Genomic DNA, 21,940 nt, shown 5'->3' on the forward strand with positions numbered 1-21,940 from the left:
AAAATGACAGGACTAAACTCAAACCTATCAATAATTATGCTAAACGTAAATGGACTAACTGCACCAAAAAAAAGAGACAGGGAGTGGCAGAATGGATAAAAAAAACATGATCTGTCTATACGCTGCCTACAAGAGACATACCTTAGACTTAATGACACAAACAAACTAAAACTCAAAGGATGGAAAAAAATATATCAAGCAAACAACAATCAAAAAAGAGCAGGAGTGGCAAAATTAATTTCTGACAAAATGGACTTTAAAGTTAAATCCACCAAAAGATAAGGAAGGGCACTATATAATGATTAAAGGGTCAATATAACAGGAGGATATACCATAATAAATATTTATGCAGCCAATGACAGGGCTCCAAAATACATAAAACAAACTTTAATAACATTGAAAAGAGAGATAGACAGCTCCACAATAATAGCAGGAGACTTCAACACACCACTTTTGGTGAAAAACAGAACATCCAGAAAGGAGCTCAATAAAGACATGGAAGATCTAAATGCCACAATCAACCAACTTGACTTCATAGCCTTATACAGCGTACTCCACCCAACAGCAGCCAAGATACTTTCTTTTCCAACACACATGGAACATTCTGCAGAATAGACCACATATTAGGCCATAAAGCAAGCCTTAACAGGATCCAAAACATGGAAATACTATCAAGCATCTTTTCTTACCATAAAGCTGTAAAAGTTGAAATCAATAACAGAAAAAGCAGAGGGAAAAAAAAAATCAAATACGTGGAAACTGAACAACACCTTGCTCAAAAACTAGTGGGTTTTATAGAAGAAATTAAAGATAGAATAAAGAAATTCATAGAATCAGATGAGAACGGAAACACTTCCTACCAGAACCTTTAGGACACAGCAAAAGCAGTGCTCAAAGGTCAATTTATAGCATAAACGCACACATACAAAAAGAAGAAAGGACCAAAATAAAAGAATTATCCCTACAACTTGAACAAATAGAAAGAGAGTAGCAAAAGAAGCCCTTGGGCACCGGAAGAAAGGAAATAATAAAAATTAGAGCAGAATTAAATGAAATAGAGAACACAAAAACAATTGAAAGAGATAACAAGACCAAAACCAGGTTCTTTGAAAAGATCAACAAAACAGATAAACCATTGGCCAAAGTGACAAAATAAAAACAGGAGAGGAAGCAAATAACCCAAATAAGAAATGAGATGGGCGATATCACAACAGACCGAAAAGGAAATTAAAAGAATCCTAACAGAATACTATGAAAAATTGCACTCTTAACAAGTTCGAAAACCTAGAGGAAATGAACAAATTTCTAGAAACTCACTACCTACCTAAACTAACACAAACAGAGGTAGAACAATTAAATAAACCTGTAACAACAGAAGAGATTGAAAAGGTAATTAAAAAACTCTCAACAATAAAAAGAAAAAAAAGCCCTGGCCCTGATGGCTTCACTGGACAATTCTACCAAACTTTCAGAGAAGAGTTAACACCACTATTACTAAAGGTATTTCAGAGCATAGAAAAGGATGGAATACTCCCAAATTCATTCCACGAAGGTAGCGTAACACCGATACCAAAACCAGGTGAAGACACCACAAAAAAGAAAATTACAGCGCAATATCCCTCATGAACATAAACGCAAAAATCCTCAACAAAATTCTAGCCAATAGAATTCAACAACACACAAAAAATAATTCACCACGACCAAGTGGTATTCATACCAGGTATGCAGGGATGGTTTAACATTAGAAAAACAATTAGTGTAATCCATCACATAAACAAAACAAAAGACAAGAACCAGAGGATCTTATCAATTGATGCAGAAAAGGCATTTGACAAAGTTCAACACCCATTCATGATAAAAACTCTCAGCATAATAGTAATAGAAGGGAAATTCCTCAATATAATAAAGGGCATTGTATTAGTCATCAAGCTGCCTTAACAGAAATACCACAAGTGGGTGGCTTTAACAAAGAGAAATTTATTCTCTCACAGTCTAGTAGGTTATAAATTCAGGGTGTCAGCTCCAGGGGAAGGCTTTCTCTCTGTGTTGGCTCCAGAGGAAGATTCCTTGCATCAATCTTCCCCCGGTCGAGGAGCTCCTCAGGCACAGGGACCCCAGGACCAAAGTTCACACTGTGCTCCTGGTGCTGCTTTCTTGGTGGTATGAGGTCCCCAAGTCTCTGCTTGCTTCCCTTTCCTTTTATCTCTTGAGAGATAAAAGGTGGTGCAGGCCACACCCCTGGGGAACTCCCTTTACCTTGGATCAGGGATGTGACCTGAGTAAGAGTGGTGTTCCAATCATACCTTAATCCCCTCAACATAAAACTACAATCACAAAACGGAGGACACCAACACAATACTGGGAATCATGGCCTAAACAAGTTGACACATATTTTTGGGGGGATGCAATTCAATCCACAAAAGGCATTTATACAAAGCCGACAGCCACCCTAAATGGTGAGAGTCTGAAAGCATTCCCTTTGAGAACAGGAACCAGACAAGGATGCCCTTTATCACCACTCTTATTCAACATTGTGCTGGAAGTCCTATCCAGAGCAATTAGGCTAGAAAAAGAAATAAAGGGCATCCGAGTTGGTAAGAAAGAAGTAAAAGTACCTCTATTTGCAGATGATAATATTCACAGAAAATCCTAAAGAATCCACAAGAAAAATACTGCAACTACAAAAGAGTTCAGCAGAGTATCAGGATATACGATAAACATAAAAAAATCAGTTGGATTCCGCTACACCAACAAAAAGAACGTTGAAGAGGAAATCACCAAATCAATACCATTTACAATAGCCCCGAGAAGATAAAATACTTAGGAATAAATTTAACCAAACATGTAAAAGACCTATACAAAGAAAACTACAAGACACCAAAAGAAACCAAAAGAGACCTACTTAAGTGGAAAAACATACCTTGCTCACGGATAGGAAGACTCAACATTGTGAAAATATTCTACCGAAAACAACCTATAAGTACAATGCAATCCCAATTCAAATTCCAATGGCATATTTTATGAGATGGAGAAACAAATCACTAACTTCATATAGAAAGTGAAGAGGCCCTGGATGAGTAAAGCATTACTGAAGAAGAACAAAGTGGGAGGCCTCACACTGCCTGATTTTAGAACCTATTATACTGCCAGGGAACCTTGGTGGTGTAGTGATTAAGTGCTATGGATGCTAACCAAAAGGTTGGCAGTTCAAATCAGCCAGGCGCTCCTTGGAAATTCTATGGCGCGGTTCTACTCTGTCCTATAGGGTCGCTATGAGCTGGAATCAACTTGACAGCAGTGGGTCAGTGGTGGGACCAGTTATCTAGTTTCTCTTCTGGTGTTTGTGCATTGTTAGAAATGTTTTGTATACTGTTTATGCCATGTACTAGGGCTCCTAGCATTGTCCCTATTTTTTCTTTCGTGATCTTTATCGTTTTAGATGTTATATTTAGGTCTTTGATTCATTTTGAGTTAGTTTTTCTGCATGCTGTGAGGTATGGGCCTTGTTTCATTTTTTTGCAGATGGATATCCAGTTATGCCAGCACAATTTGTTAAGGAGGCTGTCTTTTCCCCAAATATCAGCTGCTCACATGTGGATAGATTTATGTCTGGATTCTCAATTCTGTTCCATTGGTCTATGTATCTGTTGTTGTATCAGTACCAGGCTGTTTTGACTACTGTGGCAGATTAATAGGTTCTAAAATCAGGTATTGTGAGGCCTCCCACTTTGTTCTTCTTTTTCAGTAATGCTTTACTTATCTGGAGCCTCTTTCCCTTCCATATGAAGTAGGCGATTTGTTTCTCCATCTCATTAAAAAATGTCGTTGGAATTTGGATCGGAATTGCATTGTACCTATAGATTGCTTTTGGTAGAACAGACATTTTTACAATGTTAAGTCTTCCTACCCATGAGGAAGGTATGTTTTTCCACTTATATAGGTCTCATTTGGTTTCCTGCAGTAGTGTCTTGTAGTTTTCTTTGTATAGGTCTTTTACATCTCTGTAAGAATCCTAAGTATTTTATCTTCTTGAAGGCTACTGTAAATGGTATTGATTTGGTGATTTCCTCTTTGATGTTCTTTTTGTTGGTGTAGAGGAATCCAACTGATTTTTCTGTGTTTATCTTGTATCCTGATTAGCTGCTGAAATCTTCTATTAGTTTCAGTAGTTTTCTTGAGGATTCTTTAGGGTTTTCTGTGTATAAGATCATGTCATCTGCAAATAGAGATACTTTGACTTCTTCTTTACCAATTTGGATGCTCTCAATTTCTTTATCCAGCCTAATTGCTCTGGCTAGGACCTCCAGGACAATGTTGAATAAGAGTGGTGATAAAGGGCATCCTTGTTTGGTTCCTTTTCTCAAGGGGAACGCTTTCAGACCCTCTCCAATTTGGGTGATGTTGGCTGTTGGCTTTGTATGAATGATCTTTATTATTTTGAAGAATTTTCCTTCTATTCCTATTTTGCTGAGAGTTTTTATCATGAATGGATGTTGGACTTTGTCAAATGCTGTTTCTGCATCAATTGATAAAATCATGTGGTTCTTGTCTTTTGTTTTATTTTATACGATGGATTACATTAATTGTTTTTCTAATGTTAAACTATCCCTGCATGCCTAGTATAAATCCCACTTGGTCATGGTGAATTATTTTTTGATATTTTGTTGAATTCTATTGGCTAGAATTTTGTTGAAGTTTTTGCATCTAAGTTCATGAGGGATATAGGTCTGTAATTTTCTTTTTCTTTTTTTTTTTTGTGTGTCTTTACCTGGTTTTGGTATCAGGGATATGCTGGCTTCCTAGAATGAGTTTGGGAGTATTCCATCATTTTCTATGCTCTGAAATACCTTTAGTAGTAGTGGTGTTAACTCTTCTCTGAAAGTTTGGTAGAACTCTCCAGTGAACCTGTCCAGGCCAGGGCTTTTTTTTGTAAGGAGTTTTTAAATTACCTTTTCAATCTATTCTTTTATTATCGGTTTATTTAGTTGTTCTACCTCTGTTTGTATTAGTTTAGGTAGGTAGTGTGTTTCCAGAAATTCATCCATTTCTTCTAGGTTTTCAAATTTGTTAGAGTACAATTTTTCATAGTAGTGTGATATGATTCTTTTAATTTCAGTTGGGTCTGTTGTAATATCACCAATCTCATTTCTTATTTGGGTTATTTACTTCCTTGCCTGTTTTTCTTTTGTCAATTTGGCTAATGGCTTATCAATTTTGTTAATTTTTTCAGAGAATCAGCTTTTGGTCTTGTTAACTCTTTCACTTATTTTTCTTTTCTTTATTTCATTTAATTCTGTTCTAATTTTTATTATTTGCTTTCTTCTGGTGCCTGAGGGTTTCTTTTGTTGCTCTCTTTCTATTTATTCAAGTTGTAGGGATAATTCTTTGATTTTGGCCCTTTCTTCTTTTTGTATGTGTGCATTTATTGATATAAATTGAACTCTAAGCACTGCTTTTGCTGTGTCCCAAAGGTTCTGATAGGAAGTGTTTTCATTCTCATTGGATCCTATGAATTTCTTTATTCCATCCTTAATGTTTTCTATAACACAGTCATTTTTGATCAGAGTATTGTTCAGTTTCCAAGTGTTTGATTTATTTTCCATGCTTTTTCTGTTATAGATTTCTACTTGTATGGCCTTACAGTCAGAGAAGATGCTTTGTAATATTTTGATGTTTTGGATTCTGCTAAGGCTTGCTTTATGACCTAATATGTGGTCTATTCTACAGAATGGTCCATGTGCACTAGAAAAAAAGTATGCTTGGCTGCTGTTGGGTGGAGTGTTCTGTATATGTCTATGAGGTCAAGTTGGTTGATTGTGGCATTAAGATCTTCTGTGTCTTTATTGAGATTCTTCCTGGATGTTCTGTCCTTCACCAAAAGTGGTGTGTTGAAGCCTTGTACTATTGTTGTGGAGCTTTCTATCTCACTTTTCAGTGCTGATAGGGTTTGTTTTATGTATCTTGCAGCCCTGTCATTGGGTTCATAAATATTTAATATGGTTATATCCTCCTTGTATATTGTCCCTTTAAACTTTATATAGTGTCCTTCCTTATCCTTTGTGGTGAATTTAACTTTAAGGTCTATTTTGTCAGAAATTAATATTGCTCTTTTGTTTGCATGATATATTTTTTTCCATCCTTTGAGTTTTAGTTTGTTTGTGTCTCTGAGTCTAAGGTGTGTCTCTTGTAGGCAGCATATAGACAGATCATGTTTTTTAATCCATTCCGCCACTCTCTGTCTCTTTATTGGTGCATTTAGTCCATTTACATTCAGCGTAATTATGGATAAACCCAGTCAAATTATGGATAGGTATGAGTTTATTGCCGTCATTTAGATGACGGCAATAAACTCATTGACAGTTTCTTTTTCCCACTTAGTTTTTTGTGCTGAGTGGTTTATCTTTGTATATTGTCTTTTTCTCTTATTCGTTGTTGATTTTGTTTCTGGTGAGTCTTTTTTTCTTGTATTTTATTTTGATGAGTAGGATAGTCAGTCTTCTTTGTGGTTACCTTAATATTTACCCCTATTTTTCTAAGTTTAAACCTAAGTTTTATTTCTTTGTATCGCCTTGACTTCCTCTGTATATGAAAGATCCATGACTACATTTCTTAGTCCTTCTTTATTGTTTTAATGTTGCTTTCTTTTACATAATGACATCGCTGTTTCCCTGTTTTGAGTGTTTTTTTTTTTTAATCTTGATTCATTTTTATGTTTTCCCTAGCTGGGTTGACATCTGGTTGCTCTGTCCTGTGTTCTAGTCTTAGGTTTATATCTGATATTATTGATTTTCAAACCAGAGAATTCCTTTTAGTATTTCTTGTAGTTTTGGTTTGGTTTTTTACAAATTCCCTAAACTTCTGTTTATCTGGAAATGTCCTAATTTCCCCTTCATAACTGAGAGACAGTTTTACTGGATATATGATTCTTGGCTGGCAATTTTTTTCCTTAAATGCTTTATGTAAGTCAGCCCATTGCTTTCTTGCCTGCATGGTTTCTGCTGAGTAGTGCTAGATTATTCTTAGTGACTCTCCTTTGTAGGTAACTTTTTTTTTTTTAACCCTAGCTGCTCTTAAAATTGTCTCTTTATCTTTGGTTTTGGCATGTTTGATTATAATATGCCTTGGTGACTTTCTTTTGAGATCTACCTTATATGGCATTCGATGAGTATCTTTGATAGATATCATCTCATCTTTCACGATATCAGGAAAGTTTTCTGCCAACAAATCTTCAACAATTCTCTCTGTATTTTCTGTTATCCCTCCCTGTTCTGATACTCCAATCACTTGCAGGTTATTTCTCTTCATAGAGTGTGACATGATTCTTAGGGTTTCTTCATTTTATAAAATTCTTTATCTGATTTTTCTTGGAATATAATGGTGCCAAGTGTTTTATTTTATTTTTTTAAAATAATTTTTATTGTGCCTTAAGTGAAAGTTTACAAATCAAGTCAGTCTCTCACATATAAACTTATATATACTCTACTACATACTCCCACCTACTCTCCCCCTAATGAGTCAGCTCCCTCCCTCCTTCCAGTCTCTCCTTTTGTGACCGTTTTGCCAGTCTCTAACCCCCTCTACCTTCCCATCTCCCCTCCAGACAGGAGATGCCAACATAGTCTCAAGTGTCCACCTGATACAAGTAGCTCACTCCTCGTCAGCATCTCTCTCCAACCCATTGTCCAGTCCAATCCATGTCTGATGAGTTGTCTTTAGGAATGGTTCCTGTCCTGGGCCAACAGAAGGTTTGAGGACCATGACTGCCAGGATTCCTCTAGTCTCAGTCAGACCATTAAGCCTGGTCTTTTTATGAGAATTTGGGGTCTACATCCCACTGTTCTCCTGCTCCCTCAGGGGTTCTCTGTTGTGCTTCCTGTCAGGCAGTCATCAGTTGTGGCCGGGCACTATCTAGTTCTTCTGGTCTCAGGATGATATAAGTCTCTAGTTCATGTGGCCCTTTCTGTCTCTTGGGCTCATAATTACCTTGTGACCTTGGCATTCTTCATTTCCCTTGATCCAGGTGGATTGAGACTCATTGATGCATCTTAGATGGCTGCTTGTTAGCATTTAAGACCCCAGATGCCACACTTCAAAGTGGGGTGCAGAATATTTTCTTAATAGAATTTATTTTGCCAGTTGACTTAGATGTCCCCTGAAGCCATAGTCCCCATACCCCCGCCTGTGCTCCGCTGACCTTCGAAGCATCCAGTTTATTCAGGAAACTTCTTTGCTTTTGGTCCAGTCCAGTTGAGCTGACCTTCCCTGTATTGATTGTTGTCCTTCCCTTCAGCTAAAGTAGTTCTTATCTACTATCTAATCAGTAAATAACCCTCTCCCACCCTCCCTCCCTCCCCCACTCATAACCAGAAAAGAATGTTTTCTTCTCAGTTTAAACTATTTCTCGAGATCTTATACTTGTGGTCTTATACAGTATTTGTCCTTTTGCATCTGACTAATTTCAATCAGCATAATGCCTTCCAGGTTCCTCCATGTTATGAAATGTTTCACAGATTCGTCAGTGTTCTTTATCGATGCATAGTATTCCATTGTGTGAATATACCATAATTTATTTATCCATTCATCCATTGATGTACATCTTGGTTGCTTCCAGCTTTTTGCTATTGTAAACAGTGCTGCAATAAACATGGATGTGCATATATCTGTTCGTGCAAAGGCTCTTATTTCTCTAGGATATATTCTGAGTAGTGGGATTTCTGGGTTGTATGGTATTTCTATTTCTAACTTTTTAAGGAAATGCCAGATCCATTTCCAAAGTGATTGTACCATTTTACATTCCCACCAGCAGTGTATAAGAGTTCCAATCTCTCCACAGCCTCTCCAACATTTATTATTTTGTGTTTTTTGGATTAATGCCAGCCTTGTTGGAGTGAGATGGAATCTCATCGTAGTTTTAATTTGCGTTTCTCTAATGGCTAATCTACTCTGTCCTATAGGGTCGCTACGAGTCAGAATCGACTTGACAGCAATGGTTTTTTTTTTTTAATGGCTAATGATCGAGAGCATTTTCTCATGTATCTGTTAGCTGCCTGAATATCTTCTTTAGTGAAGTGCGTGTTCATATCCTTTGCCCAATTTTTAATTGGGTTGTTTGTCTTTTTGTGGTTGAGTTTTAACAGAATCATGTAGATTTTAGAGATCAGGTACTGGTCGGAGATGTCATAGCTGAAAATTTTTTCCCAATCTGTGTGGTCTTTTTACTCTTTCGGTGAAGTCTTTAGATGAGCATAGGTGTTTGATTTTTAGGAGCTCCCAGTTATCTGGTTTCTTTTCGTCATTTCTAATAATGTTTTGTATTCTGTTTATGTCTTATATTAGGGCTCCTAACGTTGTCCCTATTTTTTCTACCATGATCTTTATCTTTCTAGTCTTTATGTTTAAGTCTTTGATCCATTTGGAGTTAGTTTTTGTGCATGGTATGAGGTATGGGTCCTGTTACATTTTTTTGCAAATGGATATCCAGTTATGCCAGCACCATTTGTTAAAAAGACTATCTTTTCCCCAATTAACTGACACTGGGCCTTTGTCAAATATCAGCTGCTCATATGTGGATGGATTTATATCTGGGTCCAAGTGTTTTATTTTCAATGTCACTAATATTGTCTTCCACTTTCTCAATTCTGCTCCTCTGATTTTCTATTGATTTGTCTAATTCTGTAATTTTATTGATAATCTTCTGAATTTCTGATTGCTCTCTCTGTATGGATTCTTGCTTAGTTTATTAAATTTTGCACTATGTTCTTGAATAAACTTTTTAATTTCTTCAACTGCTTTATCTGTGTGTTTTCTTGGATTGTTCTGTGTTTTGCATGATCTCCTTGCTGATGTCTTAAAGAGTTCTGTGTATTAATCTTTTGTACGCCCAAATGGGCTGCTTGAGTGAGCTAGCTTATTGTTGCCTTTGAAGCTGTAATGTCCTGTCCTCAGATGGTTAGAGCTGTTATCAGGTATCTGAACCTAGGAGTCCATTCACTTTTCTTGTATGGATTCAGCTCAGGTGTCCAGGTAGTTGGTCATCAAGCATGTGGTACAGGCTCTGTCCTACAGTCTTAGAGAGGCAGAAGTGATTGGTGTATGTACAGGTATCTGGTTGCAGCAGGGGGTCACGCTCTGAACAAGGCAGTGGGCTGACAACCATTCCCCAAGTGTCTGTGATTAAAACCTGTCCCTGTTCCCTAGATCGTACAGGTAGGTGGGTTCTGCACACAGACCATGGGCACTCAATGCTTTTGGTTGTAAGGACTAGGAGGTACCATTTATCCTTGGACCCCTGTCATGGGTAGCTAGGTGATGTGGGTGGAGCCATCAGTCCTTAGATCCCTGATGTGAGTAGGTGAGGATCCTGATTAATAGGCAAAGCGGTGTCAAACATCACTCACCTCTCCACCGCACAGTTGAAACAGTTGCAGTCTGCCAGCAAGGGCCTATTTTCCTGAAATAGGCCCTCACAAGTCTTTGCAGGTGGGAAAGTTATTCAAAGCCCATGGACCATTTATGCCTGGACAGGAGCCAGTTCTGTCTTGTGCTCTCCAGTTTAGTGGAGCTAGCAGATTATCTTTTCCCCCAATTGTGAATTTGTCCTTTCTCCAAAGCTAGGAGAATGGCTGAGGATGCACAGCAGGACCTATCTCAGGCCCAGGGAAATCGACAGCCGCTGAAGCTGGGTTGGAGGCTGGGGGCACAGTAAAACAAATGCAATTACTTAGCTTTTTCCGAGAACGCTGTTCTTCTCTGGTTATGGAAGTGTGAGTAGGCCGTGCGGCTCGCTGTCTCTCCCTGAGGAAACCGTGGCTGGAATGCTACCACCAGCCCCACCGCAGTTGCTCCAGGGAATGGTACTTGAGGGTTCCTGGTGATTCAGGTCCACTAACACCTCTCCTCTTCTGAATTGTCTCTCCCTCCCACTGCTGCTCAGTCTGTTTTGTAACTTTGCCTTTGATGTTCAGGGCTCCTACCTTGTCATAAATATAATGGTTTCACTTGTTTTTTCGGGTCTTTGTTGTAAGACAGATCACCGGAAGCATCTGACTATGCTGCCATCTTGCACCTGCCTCCATCATACATTCTTTTATTTCTTTTTACATAGTTTCCTTTCATTCTCTGAACATATTTATAATGGCTGCTTTGAAGTCTTTGTTAAATATGACATTGCAGCCCTTTCACAGGTAGTTTCAGTTGCCTTCTTTTGTCCCTGTGTATGGTTCATACATTCCTGTTTCTTTTCATGTCTTGTGATTTTTTTTGGAAACTGGACATTTTAGAAAAAATATTTTAGAAACTCTGTGTACTTGTTCTCTCTTCCCCTGAGGCTTGTTGTTGTTTGCTTGTTTATTTTTTTAGTGACTTGCTGGACTATTTTAGTGAAGTTTATTTCATCCACACTATGAAGTCTCTAATGCCACTTCTCAGAGAGTCAGCCTTGGGCATGCTTATAGTCACCCTTCAATGACAGTGATTTTAACAGGTGTCTCTTTGTGTCATTCCTTGATACCTATTAGCCTTTGTTGGTATCACACCCAGATGTTAGGCTCCCATAACTGCTGGGTGATTGCTCTGTTGTTTTCAACAATGGTCTGAGACATGACCTGTTCCATAGTCTGATTCAATTAAATTTGAGCACTTTCACAGGGGTAGTTTTTGAGGCCAGTCTTTGAGGTTTGTTCTGAACCCATGAGGACTCTTCTTGGCTATCTGTTTACTTGGTTCTCTCCAATAAACTAGCTGCCTTATGGTTTAGCTTGTTTCTTTCATGAAGCTGCCAGCCTCTTCTTAATTGCCGCTAAAATCTCTGTTGTTATTGAGAGTGCCCTTGGGCTTGAGCTTCCCTACTCTCTGCTTTTAAAAAAAGTCAGTTCCTTTGGGGAGAGCTTGGAAGCTGTCTGTCCTTATGGCTTGTCTCTCCCTTTGTGCACAATCTCTGAGCTACTGCTCTATAGAAGGTGGTGGGTACAGTGCCCACTTTCTCAGACTGTCACCCCTGCTTTATGAGTGGGACACTGGGTGGAGGCTGTAGTCTCTGATCTTCTTGGCTTGCCTCTTCTAGCATAAAACCTCTGGCCTATGACCAAGTTGGGGGAGGATGATCAGGGTTCCAGTATTCTCAATCTGATACACCTGGGGTAGAATCTCCATTCTACAAATGGGGACTGGAAGGAAGGAATCCCTGACCTCTCAGCTGAACTCACCCAGAATTTAGCCTCTGCAACATGTAGCTGGAGAGGAGCAGGATGAGAAATGCTGGTAGCCTGTCCCTCCTGGGGAGATAACACAGCCCTTGAGTGGGAGCTGGAGATAAGGGAGCCCTGTGTTTTTGGCTACATCCACCTTGAGTGGAGTTTCTGTCATGTTGAGTTAGGAGGAGGGAGGGAAGGAGTGGCTTGTGGTTCAAATGCCACAGACTCTCACTGTTGTTACCAAGTTTCAATAGATTTTCTTGAATAAGAGTTTGCTGTATGCTCCTAAGACAATTCCAGAGACTTAAATACATTTTTAGAAAATAATATTCACCATTTATGCTTATTTCTCTGGGGGGTGGGACTGTAAAGGTCTTCATACTACCATTCTGGACATGGAAACTCCTCCAGCCTGCTCTTTGAAAGTGTTGTTATGGATGCTTGGGAGAAATCCTTCACCCTCACTGCCCAAAAGAGCCTCCCCTGACCTTCTCCACCCATCCCCAGTCAGGAGGTTTCCACCTCTGGCTGTCCTGAGTGTCTGGGGTCATGTTTTTTTGTGTGTGTTTGGGGAGATCATACTTGAAAGAGAAATCCATCTTCATTCCCTTTTCCCAATTTTCTGCTCAGAGCATGCACTCATTTCCATGCACAGAGCTCATTTCCATGCACAGAGCTCATTTCCATGCACAGAGCTCATTTCCATGCACAGAGCTCCCTTGCAAGGCCATAGGTCCCCATAGTGAATTACTGTAATTTCTTGCTGTAAAATGCTTTGAATTGATTTTTATAGTTGGCTTCAGAAATTAATTTTAAATTGATTTTTCATCAAAGTATTACTTTGTATTTATTTATAAAGTGTTAAAGGGCTTATAACAAAAGCCAGCCATCCCGTCTTCACTTTCCCTCCCTTTTTCCGTCACCCAGGGGCACTCTGTAGTGACAGTATAGTCACACCTGCCAGCCCTCTCTTAGTTCAGGCTTTTCCTGGAGCTTCTGCCTTCCTACTGGCTCCAGTCTGCCCTGGGTGCTCTCTTGCCACCTTCCAGGACTTCCCTTTTCTCTTCCTACTTTGGATCCTGTGGTTCCTGACTCTCATCATCTTTCTTAGTCTTTCTTGATTTCTTTCCTTATTTTGGTGGCACATAGCTTTCAGCAGGAAGATAATCCTGATAATACTAATGATACTGATATTGGTAAGGATTTGGGGGGACCAGAAACCCTAGGCCCTTCTGGTGGGAGTGTAAACTGGTGCGACTGTTCTGGAAAGCAATATTGCAGTGAAATTGAGTATGTACAGACCTTGCCCGGGAACTCCACTTCCAGTAAAATCTCTCACAGCTCCAGGGTCTTCCTCTCCCTCCAGAGTCTCAGATATATTCTTTCTCTCTTAAATTTTAACTAATTTAATTTTTAGTAAATAATCAGAAAGCCTTCCTCTATCCACTCAGTCCATATTCATCCATTAAAAAAAAACCCAAAAAACCATTGCCATCTCGTTGATTCCAATTCCATGTATTACCAAGTAGAACTGCTCCATAGGGTTTTCTTGGCTATAGTCTTTGTGGAAGGAGATAGCCAGGCCTTTATTGTGCCATTGGGTGGGTTTGAACCACGAACCTTTAGGTTAGTAGTTGAGTGCAAACCATTTTCTCTGCCCAGGGAATGCCTATCCGTCCTATGTTATTGTGTGCTGTTAAGTTGATTCTGACTCATGGGCACCCTATATGACATGGTAGAATTGCCCCATAGGTTTCCTAGGCTGTAATTTTTATAGAAGCAGATTGCCAGGTCTTTTCTACCACAGAGCCGGCAACCTTTTGGTTAGCAGCTGAGTGCTTAATGATTGTTCCACCAGGGCTCCTTATCCACCCCATGTTTTGTTGAGTTGGTTCCAACTCATAACGACCCTATAGGACAGAGTAGAACTGCCCCATAGGGTTTCCAAGGCTGTAATCCTTATGGAAGAAGACTGCCACATCTTTCTATAGCCGAGTGGCTGGGGATTCGAACCCCCAGCCTTTCCATTAGCAGCCAAGCGCTTAACAACTGTGCCACTAGGGCTCCATCCACTCCACATGTAATCATCATTATTAGTTTTTTATCTATTTTAGAATGTCTTTAAAGTTGTTCTGCTAATATACTATATATGCTGTTCTGTACCTTGCTTATTTTTTCTTCATGTCATGGGTACCTTTTCATACCAGCACATAAAGAGCGTCCTCACTTGTTTTTATAGCTGCATAGTATTCTATGGGAGGGCTATGCAGTGAAGCTTAACCACTTTCATATTTACAGACACTGAGTTGTTTCCAATCTTTTGCTATCAAATAGTGTTGCAGTCAATAGCCTTATGCAGATTCCATTTACAGGTGTATAAGCTTGGTGGTAGGATAAACTGCTGGAGGTGGAATTTCTGGGTCACAGTATGCATGTATTTGTAATTTTACAGATACTGCCAAATTCACTTCCATAAAGGTTATATCGATTTACCCTGCAAACAACAATGCATACATGCCTATTTCACCAGTTTTGTCCACATAATGTTACAATTATTTTTCTGTCAGTCTAAGAGATTAAAAATCGCATAACAATGTGGTCTCCTTTTGAGTGAAGTTGGACATTTATACATCACCCATGATTGTGTTTTCACATGTTTCAGTCATTTGTATTTCCTCTTCTGGAATGATCTGTTTTTATCACTTACTCATTTTTCTACTGGGTAGTGTTTTTTATCACTTACTCGTTTTTCTACCGGGTAGTTGATATTTGCATTTTCTTTTGAATCATCTTCAGTCAGACTTTCATCTCCAACATTTCACTGAAACTCCTCCTTTTGAGGTCACCATTTATGTCTATGTTGCCAAAACCAATGGCAGCTCTTGGTTCTTGTCTTATTTAACTTCTCAGCAGCACTTGACACAAATGATCTTGCCCTTCCTCTCAAAACTTCCTTCGTCAACTTCTGGGGCACCACTCTTCCTTAATTTTCCTCTTAACTTCTAAAAGTTCCTTCTCAGTGTCCTTTGTTGGATCCTCTTTATTTTCTCAACTTGTAAACATTTGAATGCCCCTGGCTGTACATGCAATTTTCACTTTAAAGCTTTCCAAATTTGTATACCCAGGCCTGATCTTCTCCTGAACCCCCGAATCATGTAATTCCAATCTGTACTCAACATTTTCACTTGCCTGTCTAATGGACTTCTCAACCTGAACATGCTCTAAATCAAGTTCCTAGTTTTCCTCTCCAATCATCTTCCTCCCTTAGTCTTTCCATATCTCAGTAAATGGCAACTCCACTTTTTGCTGAGAAAAAAGTTTAGGGTCACATCAACTTCTCCCTTTCTCTCACATTTGATTTACACTCCATCTGCAAATCCTGTTGTCTTTCCCTTCAAAATATATTCCAAATATGACCACCTTTTCCACATCCACTGCTACCACTCTGATCCAGCCCACCACCTGCTCTTACCTGCATCAGTAAGAGATAAAGCCTCATAAGATAAGATATAGCCATGTAAGAGAAGAGCCTCCTAGCAAATGCCAAATGCCTCGGTGTATGAGATCGAAAGATTAACTATAAAGACATTGAAGTATATTTTAGAATTTGGAGATCTTAATCTAAACCAAACTTTGCTCTAGATTGCTGTTTTACTTTTTTAATCCAAAAAAGGTGAATACTTATGTAAATTAAAAGGATGTAATTGCCAACAAGAGCAACAGGAGTGGATAAATTCATTGAAAAGTGTATCTGTCTACTGCTCTAATCTTATTACCTAGATGGCACCTCACTGCCAGCAGTCAGGTGGGCACTCAGAGACCAGGAGAACACACCAGTCTCTCACTTGGACTCTGGAGTGGCTCCTCCACGGTCGGGGCTTCTGACTGGGCTCTCCAGGCTGCTGGGTTGGGCTGACAAGCAAAATCCACACACTGTCACAGGAACAGGAATAACGTTTGCCATTAGTTACTTCTCCATTACGTAAATGCTGTGCCAATCTCAGATTTTTTTCTGTAGGCTAGATTGTTGCTGTTGGGTGCCATCGAGTCAATTTCAACTCATAGAATAGATTCAGGGGCAGATTAACCAGTAAACACTGTATGCACCAGCTTACAGTAAGCAAGGTAACACGGGCTTAATTGTGTTTACTTACTAATCTGAAGTGAACAATTTCACATGGGTTTCACCATGTCAATGATGTGAAAAACAGGTGAAATTGTGCACTACAGATTAGTAAAGTAAGCATAATTAAGCCCATGCATACCTTGCTTATTGGGTAATCCTTCCTGGTTAGATTACAAGAGCAGAATTACTGGGTCAAAAAGTATCAAAGAGATCTTTCTCAAACTTAACATGTCACCTCCCCTCTCCCCACTTAAAACTCTTCAGTGGCTCCCCAAAGCTTTCAGGGTTAAGTTCAAACCCTTGGTCTGCACAGCAGAGCTATCCCTGACCTCTGCTGGCCTTTCCTGCCATTGCTATTGACATATCCAAATTGTGTATCCTGACATACCCAATTTCCTCCTCTTCCTTCTTCGCTGAATGTCTTCTCAGCTTGTTCACTTGAGGAAGGTCTGTTGGTCAGTAGTGGGGGTTCTAGCTTATGCATCAGCTCTATTCATTCCCAGGGTGGGATGCCAAAGGAGGCAAGGGCCCACTTGTGGCTGAGAGGCCCCTTTGGCATGTGTTTCAAGGTCTCCCTTTGGGTCTGTCTCCCAGCCCATGGCCCTAAGACTCCCGCCTGAGTCCTGGTGAGTAAACATGGACAGAGTCATTTTCACTGAAGACACTGTGCGGCAGGACATGAGCCACACAGCCTGGATGCCTGGTGACCAGGAGTAACATGATAGGGAGTGAGACTTGCTCTAACCTGCTGCTGGGGCATGGTGTGGCTTTGCCCAGCAGGGTTCACAGAGGGCTGTAGCCCCAAGTTAGAGGGCATGTGCCCATAGCTACCACACTGAGGGCTCTGAAGGAGAGGAGCTAGCAGGGTGTGGAGGGGTTCCTTGTCTTGAGCACATATGAAACCCCAGGGGAGACCAGGCTGCCACAAAAGAGGAGAGGGTCTGAGCAGAGGAGAGAAGTGTGTAACAGTGACTGTGGGAAACCTGGTGACCATCAGAGCCCCTCCCCTCCACATGGCTTCTCACCACTCAGAGCAGCCTCTTAGGAGCAGAGCTCTGGAGGCTGATGGACCCTGGTAAATCCAGGCCCCATCCCTGTGAGCGGGGTGTCCTTGGGCAAATGGCTTTGGTTTCTGACCGTCTGTTCAGTCATTGACTAAGGAGGGTAGTGATAGCCCCTGCGTCACGGGGTTTGCTTTGTTGCATGTAAAGCACTTGGCCTGGGGCTGGGTGCTCGAAGTGAACATTTGTTTCAGGCTGTGAGATGGAGGTCCCACCTTACGAGGGTTAAGGTTGTGTGTCAATGTGGCTGTGCCATGATTCTTAGCGGTTTGGCAGGTATGATATGGTTTGGCAGTTATGTAATGATGTAATTTTGCAGTTATGTAATGATGTAATCAACTTCAGGATGAGATCTGCTATGAGCAGCCAATCAGTTGAAACAAGTTTTCTTGGGGGTGGGGGTGTGGCCTGCCTCCAGTATATAAATGGATGTTTCAGCAAAGCTATCACTCTGGATCTTGTATCCAGCTCATCATCATCTGACCTCGGGTCCTTTGGACTTGATCTAGCAAGTCTTGCCAGTCTTGGAATTCATCAGCCTCTGCAGCCTATAAGCCAGTAGCCTGCTGTCTGATCTGCCAATCTTGGGTTTGTCAGACCCTGAAGCTCTGTGAGTCAGGAGAAGCCTCCAGCCTGATGCCTGACCCATGGACTTGGGACTTGCCAGCCTCTACAACTGTGTGAGCCATTTCCTTGAGATAAATCTCTCTCTCTCATATATATATGAGTTTTGATTTTTCACTGGTTTTGCTTCTCTAGAGAATCCAGCCTAAGACACACCTGAAGCACATCTCAACTGCGATGCTCAACTGAGAGCTCATTATCTGGCTCCTAACCCCTTGAAAGCGTAGGGGTGGGCCTGTCTCATATGAACCCTGCAGTATGGGGGGATACAGAGGACTGAGGTCCAATGCCTGCCTGGGAGATCTGAAGGCAGGGGCCATGTCAGTGGCCATCTGTCTGTCCTTGAGGTATTAGGGGAAGGGACCTGTGGCCAAGCTGGAAGGGCTGCCAGGTGGGATGAACAGATGTGTGCAGAGGGCCTGAATAAGCTGGGTTCCTAGGATAGGTGGCTGGCCTTGGCAGAGACACCCTTGCCTGGGGTTTGGGGGTCCCCAGTGACATAGCAATGTGGGTGCTGGGGCTTCAGAAGACCCACAGAAGCACCCAGGTGAAAATGGATCTATTCTGAATCCCAGCTGGGCCCAGGGGCCTCTGAGGCCAAACCCCATCTAGGGAGAACCTTCCCACCCCCACTTTAGAGGGGCGAGGGGAAAGATCTAGGCAATGAAGGAGAGAGGCAGCCATGTGCCCTCCCTGACCTCCTGGGGACAGTGGGGCTGCTGTCCACCCCAGGATCCCCAAGCCAGTGGGCCCAGGTGCCTGTGGCATGACCAGGATCTGGCAGCTTCAAACCCCTTGCCTGCGTGTTGGGATCCCCCTTCACCACGTGCTGGGCCATTTCCTTGGGCATCACTCTTGGCCACTTGTGCCGCTGACACCTGCCTCACAGACCCCTGGGGCCATTCTACCCAAGCTCCTGGCAGGTGATGCTGTGTGGGGGCCGTAGGGACTGAAGCTGGGATGGCAGGGTGGCCAAAGAGACCTCTACAGGAAGGGCCGTGAATCCTGGAGTGGCACTGGTGGTACACATGACCCAGGAGCAAGCTGTGTGATATAAGTAAGGCCCATCCCTCTCTGGCCTCTGAGGCTGCACTTGGAGAAGGGGCATAATAATCCCCATCTGAGGGCTACTGGGCAATGGTTGGGGATGGCACTCCTCCTGGCTGTACCCGTGCCTGTCACCCAGCAGCTGCTCAGAAGCCCCCTTCCATGATCTTTGATATAAGTCCACTCAACCTGACCCCCTCAGCCCTGTGGTCACCGCTGGGCTGGCTGCGGGCTGCCCGGAACCCCTCTCCCAGCTGTGGGTGAGTGTTGGAGAGCCCAGGCCTCACCTTCGCCCTCCCCGACACCCGCTGTGCCTGGGCCACCAGAGGTCTGGCAGACAGTTGGGCACTCCACAGGGGAAGAGGAACAGTGCCCGGTGGAGAAAGCAGGTGTGGAGGGGGTTATAATGGATTGAATTGTGTCCCTCCAAAATATGTCAACTTGGTTAAGCCATGATTCTCAGTATTGTGTGATTGTCGTCCATTTTGTGATTGTAATTTTGTTAAAGAAGATTAAGGTGGGATTATAACACCCTTACTAAGGTCACATCCCTGATCCAATGTAAAACGAGTTTCCCTGGAGTGTGGCCTGCACCACCTTTTATCTACACCAGATAAAGGGAGAGGGAAGGAAGCTGAGAGTGGGGACCTCATACCACCAAGAAAGCAGTGTTGGGGGGAGAGCATCCTTTGGACCTGGAGTTTCTGCATGGAAAATATCCTAGTCCAGGGGAAGACTGATGACAAGGATCTTCCTCCAGAGCCGACAGAGAGAGAAAGCATTCACCTGGAGCTGATGCCCTGAATTTGGACTTCTAGCCTACTAGACTGTGAGAAAATAAATTTCTCTTTGTTAAAGCCACCCACTTGTGGTATTTGTTACAGCAGTACTAGATGACTAAGACAGGGGTAATCAGGAATCACCTTGAGAACAGGGCTCTGAACCTGAGGCTGCAGGGGCTAGGTTGGCAGGGTGGGGAACGGCATGCCAGGCTGCAGGAACAGCATGTGCAAGGCCTAGGGCAATAGGGCTGGGCCTCACCCTTCGTTAACACAGTCACTAGTGTTGCTATTGCAGGCCACATACTGCTTTCCTAGTATCCTTCCATGCTCCCCACAGCCAGGGAGGAGGCTGCTGTGATCACCTGATCACTCCGCAGAGATGGAGGACTGAGCTAGGGCAGTCACTGTTGGGGGGAGGGCGTGGCACTGGTGTGACAGCCAGGCTCTTGGGCATGCATGAGGGGTTGCATGAGGCAGGGTGAGGGTTGACGGTGCTTGGTTCAGTGAGGCCCATGACAATGCGCCCAGCTGAGCTCAGGATTCTGGGGTTTCCCCACAGGCCCCTGCACCGAGGAGCTCGGGAGTAAGGAGATGGAGCCAGGTGAACGGCATGGCCTTGGGCATTTGGGGTTATCCAGGAGTCCTCAGTGGGACCTGTCTCTATGGCCAGGGCAGGAGACAGTCTCCTCCAGCCAGAGCCGGGCCTTAGATGGGCCTCCAAGAGCTCCATGGTCAGCAGTCCTGACCTGCTGGCACATGTCACCCAGCTAGGCATAGCTCCTTTTGTGCCACTGGCCCCGAAAGGCAGTACTTCGTGAGGCTGGGAAGCAGGGACAGTCCCTGCTGATGTCTGCAGAAAGTCATTTCTAATGTAGCCTAAGGAAATGCTAAGGACTGAAGGAGGGTGCTAGGTAAGGATGGTATAGGGGAAGTGGTTTAGCCAGCTCTGGGGATCCCCAAGGCTCCTTGGATTTGGCCTGAGCGCCTCTGCCAGGAGCTGTATGTGGTGTGATGAGGGGCAAGAGCCTTAGGCTCAGCTGAAGTCCAGTTCCCACTCTGCTGCCAGCTCCCTGTACAACTTGCCCCTCTGGGGTCTCTGAGATCAATAGGGGGGTTGCTTTGTGTGCGGAGCATATTCCTTTCCACCCTAATGTGCCATGGTCCTACACCTCTGCCAGGCTGCTGGCTGCTGGTGGTCCTGGGGTCCTTGTTGGGGTCCTGGGGTCACCTAGGCACAATTTCCCGAGCCAGGTGAGGCACCTGGAGTGCTGGTGGCCTTGCCTGTGTTCCACATGGGACCCGAAGCTTTGCTGCCAGGACAGCCAAGTCTGGTACTGAGCGGGGCCTAGGAGCCATCCAGGGTGGGTCAGTGCATCCCAAACAGGCCCCTCTGCTCTGCTCTGCTGTGCAGACCTGGCAGCCCCTGGAGACCCAGGAGGAGGGTACCCTGAACAAAGGAGTGGGTGCACACCCCACTCCCTGACTTCCTGGTTGAGTGACCTTATCACATGCAAGATGGGGTCTCAGCTACTCTACAGCGGATCTGATTGCTTCCTGATACAGATTCTGTAGTAGGAGCCCATGCTTCCCAGTTGCTGATGGTGCTTCTCAGGCTCCAGCCCCTACTCTCAGAGAGAGGCATCTAGCTGCTGGAGGGACTGTCAATATCCATTCACTGAAGGTATACTGAGCACCTACTACAAGATAGGCACTGCCAGCACGACACAGCTTCTCTGGAGTGAAGACAACCACCATGTTCTGTTCTGGACCACAGCTGTCACACTCCTGGGCTTGCACTGGGAAATGGCCCTGCATTCTGGCAGAAGATCCCCCCAGGCTCAGAGACAACAGTGTGGATGTGCTTTACAAGGATGTACGAATGTGTGTTTATACAAGACAGCTGGGTGGCAGGATTGTAATGTACACATTGTCCACTCTGTTTCTCAAATGTGTCCTGCTGACCGGTTTGCCATCTGTCACTAGAAAGCCATCCCCTGAGACCAGCAGGACCTGGAGGAGGGATGCACAGAGCTGCAGGAACAGACCCATCTGGAGAGGTGGGGTGGGGCCCACCAGCAGGATGCCGGGGGCCACAGGGAGCTCTGAGCA

The sequence above is a fragment of the Loxodonta africana genome, chromosome 2 (genome assembly GCF_030014295.1).
Source record: "Loxodonta africana isolate mLoxAfr1 chromosome 2, mLoxAfr1.hap2, whole genome shotgun sequence".
Classification (NCBI taxonomy): domain Eukaryota; kingdom Metazoa; phylum Chordata; class Mammalia; order Proboscidea; family Elephantidae; genus Loxodonta; species Loxodonta africana.